The sequence below is a fragment of the Sapajus apella genome, unplaced genomic scaffold (assembly GCF_009761245.1).
Source record: "Sapajus apella isolate SASKATOON/1434 unplaced genomic scaffold, GSC_monkey_1.0 scaffold58, whole genome shotgun sequence".
Lineage (NCBI taxonomy): Eukaryota > Metazoa > Chordata > Mammalia > Primates > Cebidae > Sapajus > Sapajus apella.
In genome coordinates this window covers 7,924,727-7,942,695 of record NW_022436998.1, presented here as the reverse complement: position 1 = coordinate 7,942,695, position 17,969 = coordinate 7,924,727, and the positions used below count along the sequence as shown (strand labels likewise).

At 38.3% G+C, this 17,969-nt stretch overlaps 1 protein-coding gene and 1 long non-coding RNA gene across 3 annotated transcripts in view; both read left to right on the top strand.

The window, feature by feature from the left end:
* Positions 1-17,969, top strand: part of PAPSS2 (3'-phosphoadenosine 5'-phosphosulfate synthase 2) — a 91,099-nt gene that overhangs the window by 2,266 nt on the left and 70,864 nt on the right. The gene's annotated exons all lie outside the window — the stretch shown is intronic.
* LOC116528386 overlaps positions 6-17,969 on the top strand; it is a 24,012-nt gene continuing 6,048 nt past the window's right edge. Inside the window, exon 1 of the long non-coding RNA XR_004259004.1 lies at positions 6-57. This is a non-coding gene — a long non-coding RNA (uncharacterized LOC116528386). The remainder of the gene's footprint in view (positions 58-17,969) is intronic.

Sequence of the window (17,969 nt, the reverse complement as noted above, 5' to 3'; positions counted from 1 at the left end):
TGCAGGCCAAAGCAAAATCTGTCCCCTTGTGTGATCTCTGCACTAATCAATTATTTGGTAAGTCAGTCTTGACCTAAAGCTAGCTTAGGAGAGAAGCTGGGCTGACCTTCTTAGAGACTTATTGGAATCATCGCATTGTTTACTTCGTTGTCAACAGAAGACAGTTAATTCACACAGCAGCCACTACAGTAACTTCAAATATTTGTTGAGTACGTACTGTGTGCCAGGTGGTATACTGGTGGGGGAGGGGAAAAAGGAGATACCTCTTTTCCAGGTTTTTTTGGCCAAACTTTCTGGATGAATATTGACCTTCAGTTCAGACCACTCTAGGAAAAGTAGATAGTTTTGGTTTAATTGAAAGAGTGTAGGATGATTTTTTTCATAAGCTTTAGGAAAACTAAATGTTCTTTTATAAAGGAAGGTAGCACATTCCTTCTGTGCTATACATCTTTACCATGGAAACCAGAGAAACAGCTACCAGTCACATTCATCCCTTCATCCCTTCCACCCCTGACTTACCTCCAACCCTGGCTACCCTTTCACCCCTGCCCCCTAGACACACACATAGACATCCAGGAGAGGGAAAGGAACAGGCTGCTTCTAGGGGACTGGAAAGAAGGGAAGGCAAAGGCCTGGGCCCTTCCTCTTGCATCATTTCCCAGATTATCATTTTCCAAGGCCCATGGACAGTGTTGTTTTGTTCTGGAGACACCCAATCTGAAAACATTGACTGAAATATTAAGTTATTTTCTGAAGGGTCAAACAAGACAACGATTACAAAGGAGTGAAAAGATACTGAAAACCACAGTGTTCTCCATGGATGTAAGGGATTATCCATCCACCTTTTCCTTATTTGTTTTCTTTTTTCTTTGAGACAGGGATTTACTCAGTCAGCTAGGCTGGAGTGCAGTGGCGTGATCTTGGCTCATTGCAACCTCCGCCTCCTGGGTTTAAGCTGTTCTCTTGCCTTAGCCTTGCAAGTAGCTGGGATTACAAGCACCTGCCGTCATGCCCTGCTAATTACCTTTTCCTTATTTTCAGAACTGTGTACAGTTTGACATTATTTTTCTAGAAGTAGCTACTTTTTTTTTTTAGATGGAGTCTCACTCTGTCACCCAGGCTAGAGTGCAGTGATACAATCTTGGCTCACTGCAACCTCTGCCTCCCCGGTTCAAGTGATTCTCCTGCCTCAGCCACCCAAGTAGCTGAGACTACAAGCATGCACCACCATGCCCGACTAATTTTTGTATTTCTAGTAGAGACAGGGTTTTGCCATATTGGCCAGGGCTGGTCTCAAACTCCTGACCTCAGGTATCCACCTGCCTTGACTTCCCAAAGTGCTGGGATTGCAGGCATGAGCCACCATGCCTGGCCAGAAGTAATTACTTTTAAAACTATGTAAAGGCACTACCTAAGGCAAGACAGGAATTTCTAGATGAGCAACCACTGGAGGGAGGGAGAAACAAGCACTTCCTAGAGGCCAGACACTCAGACGTATGGGATTTCATCTCATCCCCTCAGCAGCCCTCTTCTCAGGAAACAGCTTTGACTTCAGGGGAGGAGAAACACCAGGGGCAGGGCGCTACTGAAATTCAGATCTGTCCAGCATCAAAACTCACGCTCTTGCTCCCTCTGTACTTCTGTTTCAGGATATAACTGCTCTGGCCCATAGTTTTCCCATCTGTAAAATGTGGGTAATAATAACTTACCCCTTACAATTGTTGTGAGAAGTAAATAACTCCTAAAAATTGTCTTGCACAGTGCCAGGCCCGGAGTTAGTGCCTCATATGCTGCAGCTATTTTTTTGTTTTTGTATTAAACTATATTGTCATGGTTTGGCATACATAAAAAGAAAAAAAAAAGCACATATCATACTGTTTTGAAGGCTCAGTAAATGACAACAACCAGAATTTTTGTTTGTTTGTTTTGACACAGGGTCTCTGTCACCTAGGCTGGAGTGCAGTGATGCTACAATGGGTTACTGTAGTCTTGACCTCCTAGGCTCAAGTGAGCCTCCTGCCTCAGCCTCCCAAGTACCTGGGACTACAGGTGCACACTATCATGCCTGGCTAACTTTTAAAGTTTTGTATTTTTTTGTTTGTTTGTTTTTTTGTAGAAATGAGATCTCACTGTGTTGCTCTGGCCAGTCTCGAACTCCTGAGCTGAAGTGATCCTTCTGCCTTCCAACCTGGCCAACCAGAATATTTAATAAGGGTAAAACAAATGCAGAAATATAGAGGTGGCCATTTGAATTCTTATTGTGAAAAGCCGGATAGAAGACACTGGCTGACAATTAGTGTAGAGGTACCAGAGTATCAATGAGTTTTTGCCAACAACTTTGGCCAAGAAAAATAATCCATGCATAAAGTAAATATTAGACTAGCTTCTCTCCACCCTTCCTGTGCCTTCAACTATTCCTATATCTACCTTAAAATTAGTGTTTCCCAATTCATGCCATCACCATTTATTAGATTATCTGCTTGGACTTTGTTTGGTACAGTTAAAAGATAAACGTGGTTAACTCAGTTGTATGTTTCTTTGAGATAGTTATCTTTGTCTTTTATCATTTTTCTGTTGATGCATGTGGCTCTGTGGTTTGCTTAGGACATAATTAGGCTTAGCTCTAACATGGAACATTTAGGGAATGAGAGTCTGAGAAAGGCATCAATGATGTCAGTCTCACTCCTAGGAGATTTCTGTTTATTTCAAAATCTATCACTAAGCATTCATGGACACTCATTAGGCTTTGTGTTTGGAAGTCTTAGGAAAATGCAGAAACTAAAGGTAAATAAACATAAATATAATGCTAGCTCAACTGGTTTTTTAGCCCCTGGGTGATTTCTTCATATGACACTTGAAACAGTATATATGCCCAGCACCTGACATTGATCCTGGCACAGATGAGGTGTTCAATAGTCATTGAATAAATGCATGAGTTAAATGGCTATAGAATTCATTAGAGGATGTATTTCCTCTTAGGAGCTACATTTTTCCAAGATTCCTCACTCCTTTTCAATGTCTTTGCGTGCTTGGTTATTTTTGACTGTGTATTTGTCATTACTACTGAAAAATTCCTTTCAGAGATTCTTTGAGGCCTGGGATGAATGGCTGTGTTTTTAGAGAGGATTTGCTTTTGTTTCTGCCAAGTATCTGGCCCCACTTCTAGCCTAGGACTTCTTTAACTTAAATTTACCACTTTTTAAAGACCTAGGTGATGTGAACTTGGATTGCTATTTTGCACCTCCTCGTGCTTGTGAATACAGCTTTCCAGGGACCACCCTACCCTTTTACACTCACTTTCTATGCCAAGACAACTGTCCTTGCAGTCTCTCTGAGTGGGAGGTAGGTTTATTCTGGTTCACCCGTATTTTTAGAGTGTAGTGTTTAGGAGCCCGGCTTAACTTGAAGAAGACCTTTTTTACTTTTCACTTGAGTGGGTTCTGGGCTTTGATTTCTGTTCCACCTCCCTCAGTGAAGCTGTCAAAATCAGTTTACTTATGCTCCTCTCAGCAAATATGCCCCTACAAGGATAAAAGTGCCTCTCTGCTTACTTAGCTCTTTGAGTTCCTGCTTTCTTCCAGATTTTGGCCTCATAGTTCCTTCCTATTTTGTCACCTATTTGTTGTTTTAATTTTTTTTTTTTTGATGGAGTCTTGCTCTGTCACCCAGGCTCAAGTGCGGTGGCATGATCTTGGCTCACTGCAACCTCCTCCTTCCAAGTTAAAGCAATTCTCGTGCCTCAGCCTCCCAAGTACTGGGATTACAGGCATGCACCATCATGCCAGGCTAATTTTTGGATTTTTAGTAGAGATGGGGTTTCACCATGTTGGCCAGGCTCATCTCAAACTCCTGACCTCAAGTGATCCACCTGCCTCCCAAAGTACTGGGATTACAGGTGTGAGCCACCGTACCTGGCCTATAGTTTTAAATCAGATTATTTTACATCATTACCAGCATTTATAGTTATTTTTAGTGGAAGCATCAATCTGAATAACCTAACCCATCACTGCTTGAAATAGAAACTGCCACTTCTTCTAGATTCCTGTGAATCATTACCATCTCCTGTCATACCTATACCTGACCAGACCTGTGTCACTCTCATAAAAGGAGTACTTTATGAACATAGCTAGTCAAAAATATTTAATTTAATCCTTTTTTCCCTAGGATGTACTACAGCATAGAGTGGGGAGTGCTCACCTTGTCTTGGTGGTCTCTGCCTATGCAGACATCCTTAGAGATGTGCACTGTCCTGTCTGATCCTTAGTGTTGGTCCAGTTCAAGTGCATTCTTGTCTGAAAGGCCCTTTCAGTTTAAACAGTTCTCCTTACTTCTTTCATGCTTTCCTGGGTACCCTGAGGCCATTTTGTTGCTTCAGCTCAACTCTGAGGTTGTGGGGATGAATTTGGTGTGATTAGTTAAGGTCCTTGACATGTCCCTAGTACTCCAGGAGTGTGGGAACTAGTTTCCTACTTTGCTGTGACCATGCAGGGACTTGGAGGAGCTCTAGGGGCTGCTGGAACCCACCCTCTTTTCCTCTGAGATCAGAAGCACACCCAATGCCCTCTGCTTTCAGAGCCCCCAGGGCAATTTGGCCTTCTTCTTCCCCAAGCTCAGCACCAGGGCAGGACACTACTCCCTGTTTCAGACTCAGACAGGCACCCAAGCTTGCTTTTCTTCTCTCTCTCTCTCTTTTTTTTTTTTTTTTTTTTGAGACAGAATCTTGCTCTGTTGCCCAGGCTGGAGTGCGATCTCGGCTCACTGCAACCTCTACCTCTTGGGTTCAAGCAGTTCTCCTGCGTTGGCCTCCTGAGTATCTAGGACTACCAGCATGTGCCACCACACCCAGCTAATTTTGGTAATTTTAGTAGAAACAGGGTTTCACCAAATTGGCCAGACTGTCTCGAACGTCTGACCTCATGATCCACATGCTTGGCCTCCCAAAGTGCTGGGATTATAGGCGTGAGCCACCGTGCTGGCCTGCTTCTCTTTTAATAAAGATTAAAGCTTTCCAGGAAGGTTAATTGGTTTATCATAAGCATTGGATTCTATACAAATTTTGTCTTCTTGTTCTCTTTTCCTGTCTTTTTGATCCCCAAATTTTTGAAAAATTTACAATAAATGTGTGGTGGCTCATGCCTTTAATCCCACCACTTTGAGAAGCTGAGGCTGGTGGATCACTTGAGTGCAGGGAACCTCATCTCTACAAAAATACGAAAAATTAGCCAGGTGTAGTGGTGCAGGCCTATAGTCCCAGCTATCCAGGAGGCTGAGGTTGGGATCACCTGAGCACTGGAGGTCAAGGCTACGTAAGCCATGATCATGCCACTACACTCCAGCCAGGGTGACAGAGTGAGACTCTGTCTCAAAAAAACCTCAACAAAACAAACAAAGAAACAATAAATTGGTGCACAAGGTGAATTTTTTTTTCTCTGTGCAAAAGAGCCACTATATTAAAACTTGAAATATAACTTGCTTCTGATGACACTGGTGTATAAAATAGATTCCATCAGTTGACTGATATGACTTCCTTTAAAATCTTACCAACATCCCTTTCTAGATTTCAAATTTATGACTGAAGTTGATTTTGCTATAATTGACATCGTGCAGGCATGACTGTAATATAAGCATGACAAATTCAATTTGTATAGCATCAAATATTAACTTTTGGCAATAAAAGCATATAGCCTGTGACAATAAAAATTTTTAAAACAGTTACATAAATATATTATGTCAAATGCTGCATCATTAGTAGTGATAATTTCAATGTTAGTCAATATTTGATTTAAATGTCTAGATAACACCTACTTTATGTTTTATTATTGATTTATTATGAAAAGTATTAATTTTTATCTACCAAGCATCTACATCCAGTCCCATACCATAATTACTTTTTAAAAAATTTTATGTTGAGTATGTGGTTTTAAAGTCATTTGTAGACTTTATGGATTTAAATCACCTAGAAGAAAATCTGAGATTTTATCCCTATAAACTTTCTTCATCTATACCCTCCGAGAATCATTATTAATTTATGAATAATTCATGCTTTCCCAATTTCCAGCCAAGTCAACAACTCAAGACATTAGTGATGATTTTTATTTTCATACATTTGCTAGTGTTAAAAATCTGAATTAACTTTTTGTTCTCTGCTGGAGTCCCATGTGTATTAGTTTGTTTCCTTAAGGTCTCTAAAATCCTTTCCTTTTTCAGTTCCTGTCACTTATGTATTTGTTTACCTCACTCACTCAATATTTATTGAATGACTAAACCAGGAACTCTGTATAATTAATAATAGCTATTAAAGCTTTATATTCTTTTTATAGTTTTTGGTCTATTCACTGTCTTTAAGTCTATTCTAAACACAGCATTTTCCTTTTCTAATCGAGGCACTCCACCCACACCTTTATATTTGCCAACGTTCTGCCCGGTAAGCCTTGCGGTGGCCTTGGGCCAAAAGCAATAAAGTTCCCTGTTAACTTTTCTTACGTTTCTTCATTCATTTTTCTACTAAGTTAACATTATTTACTCTATATTAAGGCTGTCTCTACTTAAAAAAATCTGTGTGTGTGTGTGTGCGTTTAAAAAGAATTCTAGTATTTACTTCTGGAAGGAAAATTAAGAGCTTACCTTCAAGCGCTTTATATGACAGTCGATATACAGCGTTAAGAGCTGTGCTAGGCTCTACAGCCATTCTTTGGGCTGACTGGGTGGGGATACTCTCACTAAGCTAGAACTCTGATCACTCCACCACACACTTATCACTTTTCTCTATCATTTTCTTCAGCTGTATTTCCTCTTTCATCCACCAAGAAATATTTTCCATAAACAAAACTTCCTCCGAGTTGGTTCATTACACTCTGACTTAGCTTTAGCATTTTGTTGTGGCATTCTGGGGACAGAAAATATAGACCAAAAAGCACTATTTGAAAGATGTAACTTGACTATTTTGAAATATTTTTGATTGGCAGGACTGTTTCTCTTTAGAAAATTCAACCCTTTCCCACCTCACTCAAGTCTTCCTTAAACCTTCTCAAATGGCTTAATGATTTTATCAAAAAAAAAAAAAAAAAAAAAAAAAAAGGATGTCATTGATTAGATAGCATGCAATGCAGATGAAGTTGTATTCAGTAAAGGCTGGACCAAGTTCAGTTATAACCAAAGCCTCAGTTCTGTTTTACTTCTAAATCAATCCATTTCCATTGCTTCCTAAGTTCACAAAGTACTATGAAGTCGATTATAGTAACCATGTGTGGTCCTCCCAGGACCTAACCTGCTGACTCCCAATAAAGAGTGCTTTCCTAAATTATGTGAGTAATTATGGCCCTTGGGCCATTGGTTCACTTGTACAACCATGTTTTGAGTAGTTACTAAAAAATAACCAAATCATAACTAAAATATCTTTTCATTTGTCCTTTGTGTTTAAGTTAACCAACAGAATAAGAAGACATCAAATAAAACCTAGACATTAAAATTCCAATTGTGGAATTTGCATATTTATCTGAAGTTTCTTTTTTAGAGCATGTTTTGTTAGGAAATTCCTACTCTGTTGTGTTCTGTTCATTGCCATCATTTATTGAGCACTGACCTGTGCGTTAACTCATTGATTGACTCTTCACCATTTTATGAAGCAAGTTTGTGAATAAATAGTTAGAAGGCAACTCATTTAACCGAAATGGGTCTTTAGAGAGTTATCCAAAGGAGAAGCCAGAATTTTATTAACTTCTCTGTAGTTAATAAGATGTTTATTTCATAGAGACCATGAGACTTCATGCCATGTAGCCAACACAGCTAGATTAGGTAACTAGTAATGTACTACTGCTCCATTTGTGAAATATTCTGGCAGCTGTCTACTGCTAATATCTCAAGATAATAATAATGAATTCTATTGAGAAATATTCCCCAGCACATTTATTAAAAAAAGAGTAAATGGCATAAATTTATAAATACATGTTACCCTCACTATCACACACATTTCTTTCTTTATGGTAACATAAGGTGAATACTTAGAAAATAAATTTTCTTGGTTTTCAGACTCAAAACTGGATGGGTAATAGTTTTTATTCCCTCTCTTATGGCTGTGTCAGCATTCAACAAATGTGAACAGAATAATTTGTGTCCATTAAAGCTGTTGATACTTGAGCTAAGTCGTAATTATTAATATGATTTGTAGATAATAAAAAAGAAACTGGAACACCAGTGCATTTTTCACACAATAAAAATTTGACCCAATTCAAGGTCAATGCTTAAGGATGTTGTCAAGCAGATAATGCTTCCATTTCACTGGAGATCAATGAAGAGAGCTTAGAAATCATGGGATTGTAAAAGGTATGTTTCCACGGTGTTTGAAAGAAAGAGATGGGAGTGTAGTCTCCTTCTAACACATAAGTAAGGGAAGTCCAAGTTTTTCAGCAATCCTGGGCTAGCATTTCAGTGATAGGTACTAGGAAGGTTCGTATTCCTATTCCCAGGAGATGACTGTATAAAAAGATGGAGCCCATACTCATGCTGAAGAGGGCAGCATTGGCTGAGTGTATTTCAGGGGATGAAACTGAAGTATTTTACTTGAGAGGAGTTGCATTATTTAAATAAAAAGAATCATGGCAACTGCATAGAAATTGAAACACAGAATTTATGTCTTCACAGTGGGATACAAAATTCTGTCTAAAGGATGTGTTGTCTCTGCACAGTTAGGCACATTTAGGAAATGGAAAAATCTGGGTCATCATAAATACCCAGTTTCTTCCGTTTTCTTCTCAGTGTTGAGGCTGTGACTCAAAAAGCCTTTTACACATCACACTATGTTATTAATCCTTGTTGACATAGTAACATCCCTTGGGATTCAGAAAGTCACCTTGTATACCCAACAGGGTTTCCCAAATAGAAGACGGGAACAAGCATTTATTCAGGGACTATCCATACAGTATCTGATCTCTTTCTCACAATATCCTATGAAATAGTTCTTGTCCTTGTGTTATAGTAGAGAACTCTGAAGCTTGTTGAGGCTAAGTAACTTGCCTCAGGATGCATATCCCTAAGTGGGAGAGCTGGAACACAGTGCCATGTTTTCAATCATTCTTTTTTTTCTTCAGTTAATATAGCATATAATGGATACTATGACTGTGAGAATGCAAAAGGATCTTTTGATTATTTAAACATGCATTTTAATTTTGTATTTGCAGACTAAAAGGATGATGCAGGTACTTTGAAAGGGATTTTCCTTAGAGGCTTTTTGGAATGTTGTATAATCTTTAGAAGATGGGGATTTTAGCAAATGCTATTAAAAGGCAATAAATGTTAGTTCAGATGAGGCTCTGTGGCCAGTTTTAGGAACAGTAGTCTTTGGAATTGAACCCAACATTTCACCTTAAGAATACAAGGCTTCAGTGTTCTAGTGGGTGAATGCATGCACTCAAGAATAAGTGTTTTTAGAAATAATTGCAGTGACTTACACGTAACTCTAGACCCAGCCTTGTTCATTATGTGAGTGCTGCACAGTCGAGCATTCATGAGTTACAAGTTCCCAAAGCCCCACAAGCTATGGGCCTGTTCTCTGGTTGTACTAGAGGTTTCATCAGCATTTCCATTGCTCAGCTCAGAATTTTAATTCATGGTTCAGGGAGATTGTTTTGTATACACAGCCTGATAACCTGAATCAACTGAGAAAAAATATAAAGAAAATACAGAGAGGTAGCAAAGTACAGCCTACAGTGGAATACCAACAGGGCTAGTGTTAACAGGAGCAGCTGGAACCTGGGTTGAACACTATAATTGTGTGGCTTTGAACATCTTCTGATTGCAGTTACACATTTCAGGAGACTCAATTTTATGCGCGTTGTATTGCCATAAGGTAATTGCTACCTCCTTATATTATAGCGGAGTTCTTCTGGGCATGCATAATACCTTTTCTTCAACATGCTTATCAAGACTTATTTATACAATCTTATCAATTATTCCTTGTAGTTCTACACAATAGGTAATACAAGTGTTAAAAATCATAGATGAGGCCACTAAAATAAAGAAATGAGATAAGTTCCCTGCAGTCTTCTCGTGGGGCAATGTAATAGTAGAGACAACCCGAGTTTGCCAAGTTCAGTGGCCAAGTCCCATCTTTTGTCCAGGTACAGACAGAGGCTCAGGGATATTGGGATGGTATTTGGAAAGAAGGGTTTCTTATTTGGATTGCACCAAGTTAACTGTGTGCTGTGAAACATTATACAGTTTCATTTTCATTGGGAGAACTAGTGATATAAATGATATAACGTGAATTAAGTGATTTAGCTAATTACACATATTTTTGGATGCTTCTAAAAATCCAACATGTGATCCTTGAAGTAGAGAAAGTTGTACATTCGAGGTTTTCTACCCTTTTTGTGTGTGTTTATTTTAATGAGGACATTTCTTTGCTGTTAGTTCATCCTGGGTTACCTTTTTATATCCATTAAACATAGAAATTCTGAAGCCATGTCTACCCACATGGCAACCTGGTTGCCTTTGTGTATAGTTGCAGATCAAATGTCGAAGCAGTTACTATTAAAAAGAAAAAAGGTTGTTATAGACCAAGGCTTGAGGAACGAGAGGGATATAGTGACAATGAGATATCTTGGGGAAAACTCGGTCTTGTCGACCAGGGGTTAGCAAATCATATCCTGTGGGCCAAACCACAGCCACTTGCCTGTTTTGGTAGGCCTATAAGCTAAGAATGGTTTGTACACTATTTGAAAGATTGATGGGGAAAAGTCAAAGGAAAAATTATATTTTGTGGTGTAAAAAGTATATGAAATTAAAATTTTGGTGTCTATAGATAAAGCTTTTGAAACATACCATGCCTATTCATTTACACATTGTCTGTGGCTGCTTTTGCAGCAAGGATGGGTATTTCTGTGTGGCCAGCAAGGCTGAGAATATATACTATTTGATCCTTTAAGAAAAATTTGCCACCTTCCACTATATAGAATGGGGGCCAGTGTTCATGTAGGAGATGCTTAGGCCCACGGCCTGTTAGCATGTACCTCTATGTGTCTCAATTCAGAGAGCTGAGTACTAACTGTACCTCATGAGCCCCATTGAATTGTGTTTGCTGTATTGTGATTGTTTTATTAAAATATTATTTTTAAAAGTTCTGTGGAACTCACTGTTGTGTCTACTATAATGATATTATTGAGATTATTTATTAATTTCAACATTCCCTTTATAAATATCTCTAGAATTTTCTTTATTTTTAATTTTTTTTTTTTTTTTTGGTAGAGATGGGTCTCACTATGTTGCCTAGGCTGGTCTTGAACTCCTGGCCTCAAGCAATTCTCCCACCTTGGCCTCCTAAAGTGCTGGGATTACAGGTGTGAGCTGCTGTGTCTAGCCTGGAATTTTCTTTCTATTCTCTTTATAAAGATATATAGGGAGACATTTCTGTCTAGTTTTACTACCAGAAGGGTTATATTTTTTCTGAGCTCGGTGTGTGTGTGTGTGTGTGTGTGTATGTGTATGTGCGTGTCCAATCCCTTTGGAAACTGCGAATTTTGGGACCATCCAGGTTTTCCTCCTCAAGATGCCTGCCAGAAAGCTCCGAAGTGAATTTTTGGCTTACTTTTTTTTTTTACACTAGCTTTATGCCTGACACTACTTAATTTTATGCCCCTATGTTGTTCTTCTCTTTCCTTTTTCTTCTCCACTTCTGATTGATGAGTTTTTGCTATGCTTTATGTATCTTCTAAGTCACTGAATAAAGAACCCTACAGAAAGTTAAAATACAAAGTTAATAGTAAGACACATTTGAACCTTAGTTCTAGAACATCCCAGAGCACTCCTTGACCCTTCTACCTCAGGGAGCACCTTTCCTTCTGCCTGTCATCTTGGGACTCTCCAGGGCTCTGTGCCTGCAGGGCCTACAGCCAGTCCACACAGTGCTCATTGAGGGCTTTGTGGTCTAATGTTCTACCCTTCCTGCAGGCTTACAAATCAACCCCTTAAAGACTGATAAAGGCAGAAAGAAAAGGTTCTTTAGTATCTAGAGTCCATAGAACTCAGGAAGGTTGTGAACTTGGATGGGTAAAAAATTTTCTTCTTTTTTTTTGAGACAGAGTCTTGCTCTGTCACCCAGGCTAGAGTGCAGTGGCACAATCTCGGCTCACTGCAACTCTGCCTCCTGGATTCAAGTAATTCTCCTGCCTCAGCCTCCCGAGTAGCTGGGGTTACAGGTGTGTGCCACCATACCCGGCTAATTTTTTATATTTTTGGTAGAGATCGGGTTTCACCATGTTGGCCTGGTTGGTCTTAAACTCCTGGCCTCAAGTGATCCTCCTGCCTCAGCCTCCCAAAGTGCTGGGATTACAGGCATGAGCCACCACACCCAGTGGTAAAAGTTTTTCTTAACTTGAAACAGAAAGTTAGCATTTTCTTCAATTATGAAGACAGGTAACAAACCACAGCAATATTAGCAGTGCTTGTGACTATGTCACCAGTAGAAACCACAGATACTTTCATGTCACGTTGTATTGTTGCAGATACTGCAGAATATCTGTGCTCTTTATTACTAGAAAATTAAGATCTATAAAAAGATTTATAAAAGTTATAAAAATTACTTCACAATAAGATTATAGCAGTCTACCTAGACAGTTAGTTCTCATCAGCTAATACGTTGCTAAAGAAGTATATTTATTACCGTGCTCTAATTTTTAAAAACCATTTTGTTACCGTAATTCTTTTTCTTTTATTGGCAATGCTTTGTGTTTTGTGCATTTAAAAACTTTTCAGAGAGGGGATCCATAGGCGACCATAGAGGCTTTTGACTCCAAAAAGGATAAGAAACCTCTGTGCCTGGATGTACCCACATGCATGTATGCACACACAGACACAGATACACAATTTTTACACAGATTCACAAAGTTTCAAGGACTTATAGACTCCTCTTACAAGATCTATATTTGTGAACTGCAGTTTAAGACCTTATGCCCTATTGGCTAAAATTCGAAATAGCGGGCCGTAAGAGGGAGGGCGTTTATTCTGTTGTCTTTTTAAAACCCTGTTCAAAGGAATCTTTTCTAGGAATGACTTACAACACCCTCTTAGTCATAGCATTGGCACTTGCTGTTATCATTTAGTATTATCTCTTTCTTCTATAAGACAAGGAGTATATATGTACTTATGAAATCATTCTCTTGGTTTATGCCATATCAACTAGATATTTGTCACTGAAAAATTAAAAATCTACCTCTTCACACTCTTTGAATTGTAGTTTGCATTAAAAAGATTTGCATATTTGAATTTTCAAAATTTGATATGTATTTCATAAGTTTGGAATTGGATAAAAAGTACAAATATTACTATAAGTTAATGACATAATCACTTTTGCATTCTTCTGTGCCATGAGTGGTCTTGTTGCTGTTCCTAAGTCAAGCATATTTATTATTTATGTATAGGAAAGCAAAGGTTCATCTGAGAATATAATTTTCTGCTAATACGTTGTGTTGTAAGTCCCTGGTTAGGGTTTGCTTATACCTGCGTGGGTTTTATGGCTTCCTGTGTTTCATTCATTACATTGCTATTCTGAATGCATCTCTTAATTTAGTGAAATCTGGGCACAGCCTTAGAGATTATGTAGTCCAGTTTTTCTCCACCCTGCGAAGCTTCACAAAATACTGATGCCTGTACCACACTCCCAGCGAACACTCCCAGTGAATTTGATTGAATGGGTCTGTGTTGGGGAATGGGGGCAGTCTTCAAAAAGTGGCTACAAGGTTTCTTGGTTCAGCCAGGCTTGAAAACCTCAGCCTAGCCTAATCCCTTCCCTATACAAATGAGAGCACTGTAACATGCCTGAGGGCAGCCAGCTTCTTAGTAACAGATAGGTTTCCTCTACTTCAGAAAGCTATTTTCCCTTTCCAAATTTTTTTTTTTTTTAATTTTTATGGCCATTTCCCAGCCAATGCAATCTTCTGTGGTCATTACATTCCTCGCGGAATATTTAATTTTAAATATTCCGTGAGGAATGTAGCTGGAACGTTTAAAAGCTTACTATCTTTGTCCTGTTTTACCATTACCTAATGAGAAGGCAGCTTTCTGGAAAAACCTGGAGACCATTCTTTCTTAGTAAGCTGTTCTTGACTGTGATGACTATTTATCTTTGGAAATTTGCCCCATTTCCATATCGCAATTAAGGAAGTGGCTTAAGAAACTAGTTTGCCTGGGCAACAAGAGCGAGACACTGTCTCAAAAAAAAAAAAAGAAAAAAGAAAGTAGCTTGTAATTCTCTAGAGAGTAAGTCTCCAAATCTCACTGTTGAACTTTGTATGTTCCAGTGAGAATAAATCTAAAATAATTTCCTTGTAACATTTGATAGGCATAAGTATTAGAGACCCATGTTGGAAGAACCTTTCAAAAATGGACCTGCCTTTCCTTTATGAGTTTTCAGTGTAATTCTAGCATTTCTGGGAGAAATATGTAAGTATCTCAAGGGCAGAAATGCTGCCCATTTATATGTTTCATACCTATCACCTGAAACTTAGAATGGATCAAATTAATTCATAAGCTTTGTACCTTTTCCACACAGGCTAATAGACTTCCTGACTTGGTTTATCTGATCATGAATTTTGATCAACTTTGTCTCATTAGGTTTAAATATTAATATGTTGCCTTATATAGCACTTATCTTTACAGAGATTATTCATTTTTAGAGCAATAAATAAAAGAAAAGCCAAGCCAAGTGTGATGGCACATGCCTGTAGATGCAGCTACCTGGGAGGCTGAGGTGGGAGGATCATTTTAGCCCAGCAGTTCAAGGCTGCAGTGAGCCAAGATTGTGCCACCGTACTCCAGCCTGGGTGAAAGAGTGAGACACTGTCTCAAAAAATAAAAATTAAAAAAACCAGACCTGGTGCCTCATGCCTGTAATCCCAGCACTTTGGAAAGCCAAGATAGTCAGATCTCTTGAGGTCAGGAGTTCAAGACCAACTTGGACAACATGATGAAACCCCATCTCTACTAAAAATACAAAAATTAACGAAGCACGGCAGCACACTCCTGTAATCTCAGCTACTCAGGAAGTTGAGGCAGGAAAATTGCTTGAACCCAGGAGGTGGAGGCTGCAGTGAGCCCAGATCATGCCACTGCACTCCAGCCTGGGCAACAGTGTGAGAATCCGTCTCAAAAAATAAAATAAAATAAAAAGACAGATATTTAATGCAGATGTGTAAGCTTAAAAAGATTGGATGACTCAAGCCAATAGCCATTCTTTTTTTCTGATTTACAGTTGTGGTTTTTTTTAAGGATGACAACTTTGTTTTACTTTCTTCTTCCTTCTATAGTATTTTGAAGTGAATTTGATTACAAATATTTTGAAAAATATATGCCCCATATATTGAATCTGAAAGCAATTACAATTTTTCCTTTTCCTCCAATTCTCCTATGAAACTATCAGAATGGAAAATAAATTTCAGGATACTTTCAGAACAAAAATGACAGCGATCAAATTGCTTGACATCTAGTAACTGGAGTGGATATGAAAGAGGAGAGAATTCTACAGCAAGCCCTGTCACCAGCACCGTGCAGAAGCAGCATGGAGAATCAAGACAATCGTCTCCTCAAAGAAGCTTTGTATGCCTTTCCTGGATCTTCATTTTCCAGGGGATTATGGTTTCAAAATGTTGTTCAGTAAAAACCCTTTATCAAGTTATAACTGGAAAGCTATCCAGGATCTCTTTATATAATGACAGCATTCACTATGTATGGTTTATATTATATGCATGTGTGTGAATTGTACTTTGAACCATTCTCTAACTATGGTCATAGGTCAGTACCTGCCAAGGAATGGAGATCTTTAAAAATTGTGGTCACAGAGTTGAGAATATAACCTTTTTTTAAAAGATATGCTTAGCCATGTAAATAAATATAAGCTTTTTAAGAATTTATTTTATAAAGAAGAGGTTTGATGGAGCAAAGATTTAAGCATTGAGAAATTCATAGAACTACAGGAAAAAAACATGAATCTTGTATAATCACAGAATAGGGGAGACCACTTCTAACACACATTTAGATACTATACATTTTTTAATATAAAATTTTTTTTCCCCAGAAATAAATCCACATATTTATAGCCAACTGATTTTCTTCAAAGGCACTAAGAATATACACTGGGGAAAGGATACCTTCTTCAATAAATGGTGCTGGGAATATTGGCTATCCATACACAGAAGATTGAAACTGGACTCCTGTCTCTCACCATATACAAAAATCAACTGAAGATGGTTTAAAGAAGTGAATCTAAGACCCCAAACTTTAAAACTACTAGAAGAAAACATAGGGAAAACACTTCAAGTTATTGGTTTAGGCAGAGATTTTGTGGGTAAGACCTTAAAAGCACAGACACCTAAAATGAAAATAGACAAATTGAACTAGATTAAACTAAAAAGCTTCTTCTGTACAACAAAGGAAACAATCAACAGCATGAAGAGACAACATGTTGAATGAGAGAAAATATTGCATACTATTATCTGATAAGGGACTAATATCTAGACTATACCAGAAACCCAACAGTGTAAAAAAAGTTCCATTAAAAGGTGGGCAAAGGACAGGAATAGACAATTCTCAAAAGAAGACATGCGAATGGCCAACACATATATGAAAAAATGCTCCATATCACTGATTGTCAGGAAAATTCAAATCAAAACCACGAGATGTTATCTCATTTAGAAGGGCTATTATTTAAAAAGACAAAAAAATAATACTGGAGAGGATGTGGAAAAAAAGGGAATTCATACACTGTTGGTGGGAATGTAAATTAGTAAAGCCACTATGGAAAACAATATGGAGATTTCTCAAAAAACTCAAAATAGAACTATGATTCATCAATTCCACTACCGGTATATATTCAAAGGAAAAGAAATCAGTTTATCAAAGAGACGCCTGCACTTACATGTTTATTGCAGCACTATTCACAATAGCAAAGATGTAAAATAAACCCAGGTGTCCATCAACAGGCAAATGGATAAAGAAAATGTAGTATATGTTTACAGCAGAATACTATTCAGCCATAAAAAAGAATGAAATCATGTCATTTGCAGCAATGAGGATACAACTGGAGGTCATTATGTTGAGTGATATAATCCAGGCACAGAAAGACAAATATTGATGTTTTCACTCGTATACGGGAGCTAAAAATAAGTTGATCTCATCAAGGTAGAGAGTAGAATGATAGACACTAGAGGCTGGGGAAATTGGTTACGGTGGAGAGATGAACAAAGGTGGGTTTACAGGTACAGACATAATTAGATAAAAGGTATAATAAGTTCTCTTGTTCTATAGCAGAGTAGAGTGACTATAGTTAACAACAATGTATTATATATTTCAGAGTAGGTGGAAATGAGGACCGGAATTGTTCTCAACATATAAAAATGATAAATGCTCAAAGTGGTGGACTCTTCAAATACCCTGACTAGACAATTACACTTTCTATGCATGTAACAAACTACCACATATACCCTCTAAGTATGTAAAATATAATGTATCAATAAAAAGCCAAACATTTTTTAAATTACATGCCAAAACATTTTTTTAAGTTAAAACAAAAGTTAAAAGACAAGCAAAAACCTAGAGGATAATTTGTAACTCATAGGAGACATAGGACTGTTTTCCAAAATACGTAGAACTCCTATAAATCAATATTTTTAAAAATCAGTGGGCCTGATGCAGTGGTTCATGCCTGTAATCCCAGCAGTTTAGGAGGCTGAGACAGGTGGATCGCTTGAGTCCAGGAGTTCAAGACCAGCCTGGGCAACATGACAAAACCCCACCTCTACAAAAAATATAAAAATTAGCCAGCCATGGTGGTGTGTGACTGTAGTACCAGGTACTTGGGAGGCCAAGGTAGGAGTATTGGTTAAGACCAGAAGGTCAAGGCTGCAGTGAGCCACCATGATCGTGCCACTGCGCTCCAGCCTGGGCAACAGTGAGACCCTGTCTCAAAAAAAAAAAAAAAAAAA